Here is a 10,254-nt window from a genome sequence, read left to right on the forward strand (position 1 = left end):
GGTACCAGGGGCGGGCTGGGGAGCTCCAGGCGGGGCTTGTGAGAGAGTGAAGCCGAGCGGCTGGAACTCTGGGCCGGCCTGGTCGAGCGGCTGGCCTCGGTAGTTGAGGTACCAGGGGCGGGCTGGGGAGCTCCAGGCGGGGCTTGTGAGAGAGTGTAGCCGAGCGGCTGGAACTCTGGGCCGGCGTGGTTGAGCAGCATGCCCGCGGAGGTGGCTCTTCCATAGGCACGGAGGGTGCTGGAGCTCCACACTTCCCTAGGCACGGAGGGTGCTGGAGCTCCACACTTCCATAGCTCCAGGCACGGAGGGTGCTGGAGCTCCACACTTCCATAGGCACGGAGGGTGCTGGAGCTCCATACTTCCATAGCTCCAGGCACGGAGGGTGCTGGAGCTCCACACTTCCATAGGCAGGGAGGGTGCTGGAGCTCCACACTTCCATAGGCACGGAGGGTGCTGGAGCTCCACACTTCCATAGGCAGGGAGGGTGCTGGAGCTCCACACTTCCATAGGCAGGGAGGGTGCTGGAGCTCCACACTTCCATAGGCTGGGAGGGTGCTGGAGCTCCACACTTCCATAGGCAGGGAGGGTGCTGGAGCTCCACACTTCCATAGGCAGGGAGGGTGCTGGAGCTCCACACTTCCATAGGCAGGGAGGGTGCTGGAGCTCCACACTTCCATAGGCAGGGAGGGTGCTGGAGCTCCACACTTCCATAGGCAGGGAGGGTGCTGGAGCTCCACACTTCCATAGGCAGGGAGGGTGCTGGAGCTCCACACTTCCATAGGCAGGGAGGGTGCTGGAGCTCCACACTTCCATAGGCAGGGAGGGTGCTGGAGCTCCACACTTCCATAGGCAGGGAGGGTGCTGGAGCTCCACACTTCCATAGGCTGGGAGGGTGCTGGAGCTCCACACTTCCATAGGCAGGGAGGGTGCTGGAGCTCCACACTTCCATAGGCAGGGAGGGTGCTGGAGCTCCACACTTCCATAGGCAGGGAGGGTGCTGGAGCTCCACACTTCCATAGGCAGGGAGGGTGCTGGAGCTCCACACTTCCATAGGCAGGGAGGGTGCTGGAGCTCCACACTTCCATAGGCAGGGAGGGTGCTGGAGCTCCACACTTCCATAGGCAGGGAGGGTGCTGGAGCTCCACACTTCCATAGGCAGGGAGGGTGCTGGAGCTCCACACTTCCATAGGCAGGGAGGGTGCTGGAGCTCCACACTTCCATAGGCTGGGAGGGTGCTGGAGCTCCACACTTCCATAGGCTGGGAGGGTGCTGGAGCTCCACACTTCCATAGGCAGGGAGGGTGCTGGAGCTCCACACTTCCATAGGCAGGGAGGGTGCTGGAGCTCCACACTTCCATAGGCAGGGAGGGTGCTGGAGCTCCACACTTCCATAGGCAGGGAGGGTGCTGGAGCTCCACACTTCCATAGGCAGGGAGGGTGCTGGAGCTCCACACTTCCATAGGCAGGGAGGGTGCTGGAGCTCCACACTTCCATAGGCAGGGAGGGTGCTGGAGCTCCACACTTCCATAGGCACGGAGGGTGCTGGAGCTCCACACTTCCATAGCTCCAGGCACGGAGGGTGCTGGCACATCCACACTTCCAGCCACGGAGCATGCTGGCACTTCCACCTTGCTTGCTAAGTCGGCGTGATCTTGCCCAAAAAGTCCCTCCTCACCTCCAGCTGGAAGTGGAAAAAAATCCTCCACCTGCTTGGCCGAGGTTCTGGAAGCCAGCAGCTCGCAGAATGTTGCCAAAGTTTCACTGGAAGGAAAAGAAAAGACCGAGTGCGCATTTCACCTACCGCCGAATGTCCACAAGAGGGAAGTGTCACTCCGTCGCAGAATCTGCGCCGACGCACTCGGCACCCTTCGAATTTATGGTGCCGGTGCGGGTGTTCTGGGTGCAAAAAGGCCGCCCAAGTGGTAGAAAAAAATCAGACTTCGTCTCTTAGGTCGAAATTAATGCCAAGTTTTGAATTGCGCTGGCAGGGGTGGACCAGGGCCCGTTAGAAGTGCTTAACCGAGGTCCTGGAAGCCTAACCCGGCGTGATCTTGTGCAAATAGCCGCTGCTGAGCTCCAGCTGGAAGTGTAAAAAGAACCGGGCTGGTTCAAAAAAAGAACCGGGCGACCCGGTAAAATTGCTTAGCCGAGGTCCTGGAAGCCTAACCCGGCGTGATCTTGTGCAAAAAGCCGCTCCCGAGCTCCAGCTGGAAGTGTAAAAAGAACCAGGCTGGATAAAAAAAGAACCGGGCTGGATAAAAAAAAGAACCGGGCGACCCGTTAAAATTGCTTAGCCGAGGTCCTGGAAGCCTAACACGGGGTGATCTTGTGCAAAAAGCCGCTCCCGAGCTCCAGCTGGAAGTGTAAAAAGAACCGGGCTGGATAAAAAAAGAACCGGGCTGGATCAAAAAAGAACCGGGCGACCCGTTAAAATTGCTTAGCCGAGGTCCTGGAAGCCTAACACGGCGTGTTCTTGTGCAAAAAGCCGCTCCCGAGCTCCAGCTGGAAGTGTAAAAAGAACCGGGCTGGATAAAAAAAAGAACCGGGCTGGATCAAAAAAGAACCGGGCGACCCGTTAAAATTGCTTAGCCGAGGTCCTGGAAGCCTAACACGGCGTGTTCTTGTGCAAAAAGCCGCTCCCGAGCTCCAGCTGGAAGTGTAAAAAGAACCGGGCTGGATAAAAAAAGAACCGGGCTGGATCAAAAAAAGAACCGGGCGACCCGTTAAAATTGCTTAGCCGACGTCCTGGAAGCCTAACACGGCGTGATCTTGTGCAAAAAGCCGCTCCCGAGCTCCAGCTGGAAGTGTAAAAAGAACCAGGCTGGATAAAAAAAGAACCGGGCTGGATAAAAAAAAAAGAACCGGGCGACCCGTTAAAATTGCTTAGCCGAGGTCCTGGAAGCCTAACACGGCGTGATCTTGTGCAAAAAGCCGCTCCCGAGCTCCAGCTGGAAGTGTAAAAAGAACCGGGCTGGATAAAAAAAAGAACCGGGCTGGATCAAAAAAGAACCGGGCGACCCGTTAAAATTGCTTAGCCGAGGTCCTGGAAGCCTAACACGGCGTGTTCTTGTGCAAAAAGCCGCTCCCGAGCTCCAGCTGGAAGTGTAAAAAGAACCGGGCTGGATAAAAAAAGAACCGGGCTGGATCAAAAAAAGAACCGGGCGACCCGTTAAAATTGCTTAGCCGACGTCCTGGAAGCCTAACACGGCGTGATCTTGTGCAAAAAGCCGCTCCCGAGCTCCAGCTGGAAGTGTAAAAAGAACCAGGCTGGATAAAAAAAGAACCGGGCTGGATAAAAAAAAAAAGAACCGGGCGACCCGTTAAAATTGCTTAGCCGAGGTCCTGGAAGCCTAACACGGCGTGATCTTGTGCAAAAAGCCGCTCCCGAGCTCCAGCTGGAAGTGTAAAAAGAACCGGGCTGGATAAAAAAAAGAACCGGGCTGGATAAAAAAAAGAACCGGACGACCCGTTAAAATTGCTTAGCCGAGGTCCTGGAAGCCTAACACGGCGTGATCTTGTGCAAAAAGCCGCTCCCGAGCTCCAGCTGGAAGTGTAAAAAGAACCGGGCTGGATAAAAAAAGAACCGGGCTGGATAAAAAAAAGAACCGGGCGACCCGTTAAAATTGCTTAGCCGAGGTCCTGGAAGCCTAACACGGCGTGATCTTGTGCAAACAGCCGCTCCCGAGCTCCTGCTGGAAGTGTAAAAAGAACCGGGCTGGATAAAAAAAAGAACCGGGCTGGATCAAAAAAGAACCGGGCGACCCGTTAAAATTGCTTAGCCGAGGTCCTGGAAGCCTAACCCGGCGTGATCTTGCCCGAAATTCGGCCTCTATACTTCCATTTTAGGTACCAGGCGCTCATAGTGTGTTGGTCCCACTAGTCAGTGTACTGGTCCCACTCGCTAGTGTACTGGTCCCCCTAGTCAGTGTACTCATCCAGTTACCCCCCGTTTTCCAAAACACAATCGGCACGTATAAGGGGGGGACTCCTGAGAGAGATGAGGTATATGCCAGCGCAACACCAATCCGCTCCGCGCTGGTTCCCATGTCGGCTACGGATGAATAAAACCAGCCTGTCCCCCTGGAGCTCACGAGACACGGAATTTTTTCTAAGTGCCAACGGCTCTTCCGAGCAAACGTGTCCGCTCCGGCTGGTTCCCCCGTCGGCCTCGAATGACGAAAAATGCCGGTCTCCGCCCGGAGCTCATGGCAAACGAAAAATTTTCTAAGTGCCAACGGCACTTGCGAGCGAATGTGTCCGCTCGGCGCTGGTTCCCGGGTCGAACCCGGAAGACGAAAAACGCCGGTCTCCGCCCGGAGCTCATGGCAAACGAAAAATTTTCTAAGTGCCAACGGCACTTGCGAGCGAATGTGTCCGCTCGGCGCTGGTTCCCGGGTCGAACCCGGAAGACGAAAAACGCCGGTCTCCGCCCGGAGCTCATGACAAACGAAAAATTTTCTAAGTGCCAACGGCACTTGCGAGCGAATGTGTCCGCTCGGCGCTGGTTCCCGGGTCGAACCCGGAAGACGAAAAACGCCGGTCTCCGCCCGGAGCTCATGACAAACGAAAAATTTTCTAAGTGCCAACGGCACTTGCGAGCGAATGTGTCCGCTCGGCGCTGGTTCCCGGGTCGAACCCGGAAGACGAAAAACGCCGGTCTCCGCCCGGAGCTCATGACAAACGAAAAATCTTCTAAGTGCCAACGGCACTTGCGAGCGAATGTGTCCGCTCGGCGCTGGTTCCCGGGTCGAACCCGGAAGACGAAAAACGCCGGTCTCCGCCCGGAGCTCATGACAAACGAAAAATTTTCTAAGTGCCAACGGCACTTGCGAGCGAATGTGTCCGCTCGGTGCTGGTTCCCGGGTCGGACCCGGAAGACGAAAAACGCCGGTCCTCGCCTGGAGGTCCCAGCAAAATCGGCGAAAAGTGTCAACTTTCGAAAAAAACGGCTAAGTGTCGACTTTCGAAAAAACGGCTAAGTGTCAACTTTCGAAAAAACGGCTAAGTGTCAATTTTCGAAAAAACGACTAAGTGTCGCCTCTCTGAAAAAACGGCTAAGTGTCGCCTCTCTGAAAAAACGACTAAGTGTCGCCTCTCTGAAAAAACGACTAAGTGTCGCCTCTCTGAAAAAACGGCAAAGTGCCCACGGCTCTGCGGGCTCGTGCATCCGACCCGCGCCGGTTCCCCAGCCGGCCTGAAATAAGGCAAAACCAGCCTCTCCCCCTGGAGCTCAGAGCCAATTGTGGCGAAAAAACGACTAAGTGTCAACTTTCGAAAAAACGGCTAAGTGTCAACTTTCGAAAAAACGGCTAAGTGTCGACTTTCGAAAAAACGACTAAGTGTCGCCTCTCTGAAAAAACGACTAAGTGCCCACGGCTCTGCGGGGCTTGTGAGTCCGCCCCGCGCCGGTTCGGCAGTCGGCCTCAAAAAGCGAAAAATCAGCCTCTCTCCCTGGAGCTCACCAAAAATTTGTCGAAATTTTTCTAAGTTCTCCTCGAGGTACCAGGGGGTGAGGTACCCGGGCTAAGATGCAGTACCTTTTTTGGTCTTCAGGTGCGCCAGAGTACAATGAAATGGTCCCAGTAGTCAGTGTACTCATCGACTTTCCCCCCGTTTTCCAAAGCACCTCCTTTACGAGTATGGAGGAGATGGTGCTGGTCTCCCCACGGCGTCGGACACGCCGTCCTCGACAGCACAAGGTCGGATAGAAGACCTGGAAAGCGCCGTGGCACGCGCTGGAGGTGGGCACTGTGGCGAAAAAAACGACTAAGTGTCAACTTTCGAAAAAACGACTAAGTGTCAACTTTCGAAAAAACGGCTAAGTGTCAACTTTCGAAAAAACGACTAAGTGTCACCTCTCTGAAAAAATGGCAAAGTGTCGCCTCTCTGAAAATTTTCTAAGTGCCCACGGCTCTGCGGGCTCGTGCATCCGAGCCGCGCCGGTTCTGCAACCGGCCTAGAATGACGAAAAATAACGGTCTCCTCCTGGAGCTCACAGCCAATTGTGGCGAAAAAGTGGCAAAGTGCCCACGGCTCTGCGGGCTCGTGCATCCGAGCCGCGCCGGTTCTGCAGCCGGCCTAGAATGACGAAAAATAACGGTCTCCTCCTGGAGCTCACAGCCAACTTGGCAAAAAGTTTCTAAGTGCCCACGGCCCTGCTGAGCTTTGGCGTCCGCCCAGCGCCGGTTCCGCAGTCGGCCTCGAATGACGAAAAATAACGGTCTCCTCCTGGAGCTCACAGCCAACTTGGCAAAAAGTTTCTAAGTGCCCACGGCCCTGCTGAGCTTTGGCGTCCGCCCAGCGCCGGTTCCGCAGTCGGCCTCGAATGACGAAAAATAACGGTCTCCTCCTGGAGCTCACAGCCAACTTGGCAAAAAGTTTCTAAGTGCCCACGGCCCTGCCGAGCTTTGGCGTCCGCCCAGCGCCGGTTCCGCAGTCGGCCTCGAATGACGAAAAATAACGGTCTCCTCCTGGAGCTCACAGCCAACTTGGCAAAAAGTTTCTAAGTGCCCACGGCCCTGCCGAGCTTTGGCGTCCGCTCAGCGCCGGTTCCGCAGTCGGCCTCGAATGACGAAAAATAACGGTCTCCTCCTGGAGCTCACAGCCAACTTGGCAAAAAGTTTCTAAGTGCCCACGGCCCTGCCGAGCTTTGGCGTCCGCCCAGCGCCGGTTCCGCAGTCGGCCTCGAATGACGAAAAATAACGGTCTCCTCCTGGAGCTCACAGCCAACTTGGCAAAAAGTTTCTAAGTGCCCACGGCCCTGCCGAGCTTTGGCGTCCGCTCAGCGCCGGTTCCGCAGTCGGCCTCGAATGACGAAAAATAACGGTCTCCTCCTGGAGCTCACAGCCAACTTGGCAAAAAGTTTCTAAGTGTCACATCTCTGAAAAAACGACTAAGTGTCAACTTTCGAAAAAACGGCTAAGTGTCAACTTTCGAAAAAACGGCAAAGTGTCACATCTCTGAAAAAACGGCTAAGTGTCGACTTTCGAAAAAACGGCTAAGTGTCAACTTTCGAAAAAACGGCAAAGTGTCACATCTCTGAAAAAACGGCTAAGTGTCGACTTTCGAAAAAACGGCTAAGTGTCAACTTTCGAAAAAAACGGCTAAGTGTCGCCTCTCTGAAAAAACGGCAAAGTGTCAACTTTCGAAAAAACGACAGTGTCGCCTCTCTGAAAAAACGACTAAGTGTCGACTCTGAGAAAATGGCAAAGTGCCCACGGCTCTGCGGGCTCGTGCATCCGACCCGCGCCGGTTCCCCAGCCGGCCTGAAATAAGGCAAAACCAGCCTCTCCGCCTGGAGCTCAGAGCCAACTTGGCGAATATTTTCTAAGTGCCCACGGCTCTGCGTGGCTACGGCGTCTGCCCAGCGCCGGTTCCTGGGTCGAACCGCGAGGACGAGGAATGCCGGTCTCCGCCTGGAGGTCCCAGCTTAATCGGCGAAAATTTTCTAAGTGCCCACGGCTCTACCGGGCTCGTGCATCCGACCCGCGCCGGTTCCCCAGCCGGCCTGAAATAAGGCAAAACCAGGCTCTCCCCCTGGAGCTCAGAGCCAATTGTGGCGAAAAAACGACTAAGTGTCAACTTTCGAAAAAACGACTAAGTGTCAACTTTCCAAAAAAACGGCTAAGTGTCGACTTTCGAAAAAACGGCTAAGTGTCAACTTTCGAAAAAACGACTAAGTGTCGCCTCTGAAAAAACAACTAAGTGTCGCCTCTCTGAAAAAACGACTAAGTGCCCACGGCTCTGCGGGGCTTGTGAGTCCGCCCCGCGCCGGTTCGGCGGTCGGCCTCAAAAAGCGAAAAATCAGCCTCTCTCCCTGGAGCTCACCAAAAATTTGTCGAAATTTTTCTAAGTTCTCCTCGAGGTACCAGGGGGTGAGGTACCCGGGCTAAGGTGCAGTACCTTTTTTGGTCTTCAGGTGCGCCAGAGTACAATGAAATGGTCCCAGTAGTCAGTGTACTCATCGACTTTCCCCCCGTTTTCCAAAGCACCTCGTTTACGAGTATGGAGGAGATGGTGCTGGTCTCCCCACGGCGTCGGACACGCCGTCCTCGACAGCACAAGGTCGGATAGAAGACCTGAAAAGCGCCGTGGCACGCGCTGGAGGTGTCACTGTGGCGAAAAAGTGACTAAGTGTCAACTTTCGAAAAAACGGCTAAGTGTCAACTTTCGAAAAAACGGCTAAGTGTCAACTTTCGAAAAAACGACAAAGTGTCACCTCTCTGAAAAAACGGCAAAGTGTCAACTTTCGAAAAAACGACTAAGTGTCAACTTTCGAAAAAACGACTAAGTGTCACCTCTCTGAAAAAATGGCAAAGTGTCAACTGCGAATGTGGTGGTGCATGGAAGGAAGTGGAGGACGGCCGCCTCCTTAAACACAGGCCGAAGAGGAGCGTCAGGGCCGGCTCCTTAAACACGGACCGAGTGTCGCCCTTAACACAGACCAAGCGGAGGACGGCCGCCTCCCTAAATACAGGCCGAACCGGAGCGCGAGGGCCGCTCCTTAAACACGGACCGAGTGTCGCCCTTAACACAGACCAAGGGGAGGACGGCCGCCTCCTTAAACACAGGCCGGAGAGGAGCGTCAGGGCCAGGCTCCTTAAACACGGACCGAGTGTCGCCCTTAACACAGACCAAGCGGAGGACGGCCGCCTCCCTAAATACAGGCCGAACCGGAGCGCGAGGGCCAGGCTCCTTAAACACGGACCGAGTGTCGCCCTTAACACAGACCAAGGGGAGGACGGCCGCCTCCTTAAACACAGGCCGGAGAGGAGCGTCAGGGCCAGGCTCCTTAAACACGGACCGAGTGTCGCCCTTAACACAGACCAAGCGGAGGACGGCCGCCTCCCTAAATACAGGCCGAACCGGAGCGCGAGGGCCAGGCTCCTTAAACACGGACCGAGTGTCGCCCTTAACACAGACCAAGGGGAGGACGGCCGCCTCCTTAAACACAGGCCGAACCGGAGCGCGAGTGTTGCTCCTTAAACACGGACCGAGTGGAGGACGGCCGCCTCCTTAAACACAGGCCGAACAAAATGACACAAAGTGTCAACTGCGAATGTTGTCCATCCAAGGAAGGAGCGTGATGCCCGGCCGGCTCCTTAAACACAGGCCGAGAGTCGCCCCGGACGGTCCGCCTCGCGGCGCCCGTCCGCTCGGATAAAATGACACAAAGTGTCAACTGCGAATGTTGTCCATCCAAGGAAGGAGCGTGATGCCCGGCCGGCTCCTTAAACACAGGCCGAGAGTCGCCCCGGACGGTCCGCCTCGCGGCGCCCGCCCGCTCGGATAAAATGACACAAAGTGTCAACTACGAATGTTGTCCATCCAAGGAAGGAGCGTGATGCCCGGCCGGCTCCTTAAACACAGGCCGAGAGTCGCCCCGGACGGTCCGCCTCGCGGCGCCCGTCTGCTCGGATAAAATGACACAAAGTGTCAACTGCGAATGTTGTCCATCCAAGGAAGGAGCGTGATGCCCGGCCGGCTCCTTAAACACAGGCCGAGAGTCGCCCCGGACGGTCCGCCTCGCGGCGCCCGCCCGCTCGGATAAAATGACACAAAGTGTCAACTGCGAATGTTGTCCATCCAAGGAAGGAGCGTGATGCCCGGCCGGCTCCTTAAACACAGGCCGAGATTCGACCCCGGACGGGCCGTTTTCTCCCGGCGCCCGCCCGCGTACGCCCCCCATCCCCGGTCGCCCGTCTGCTCCCGGCGGGCCTCCGAGTACCCCCTCACCCAACTGACCGACTGGCACTCATGACCCGCCTTGGTAGGGCCCCCATCGGCCTCGGCTCGTCCGACGTCGGGTGGACGGTTCCTACCCACTGCGGGTCGCACTCTAGCGCCCCGGCCGCCGCGTGAGCGTGCGCTCCCCGCGCCGCCCCGCAGGCCCCGGCGCGACCGTACTGCGGCGAGACCGAGACGACCCGGTTTGGCATCCATCCCACCTAGCCACGATCCACGGAGGCCGAGCGAGCGGCTGAGTGTCGGGCGCCGCGCGTGCGAGCGTCCGCCGGCCGCGCCGGTCCTTCCGCGAATGTCGTTTCTCAAACCCTCCGGCTTGATAGCGGCGGCACCACGGGAAGCCGTCCACACACACCGTCCGACCTCTATCCGAAAAGCCTTCCCGACCAACCGCGGTCGCGGGGGCGTCTGTCGCTCCGCATCGGGGGGGCGTATGGCTTCCGCGCTACGCGCTGCGGGCTCGGGGGGGGCGCAACGGCTGAGTCTGACTCGGCCGGGGCGCAGCTTCCCT

This window comes from Syngnathus leptorhynchus, unplaced genomic scaffold (assembly GCF_054491065.1).
Source record: "Syngnathus leptorhynchus isolate UIUO unplaced genomic scaffold, UIUO_Slep HiC_scaffold_45, whole genome shotgun sequence".
NCBI lineage: Eukaryota > Metazoa > Chordata > Actinopteri > Syngnathiformes > Syngnathidae > Syngnathus > Syngnathus leptorhynchus.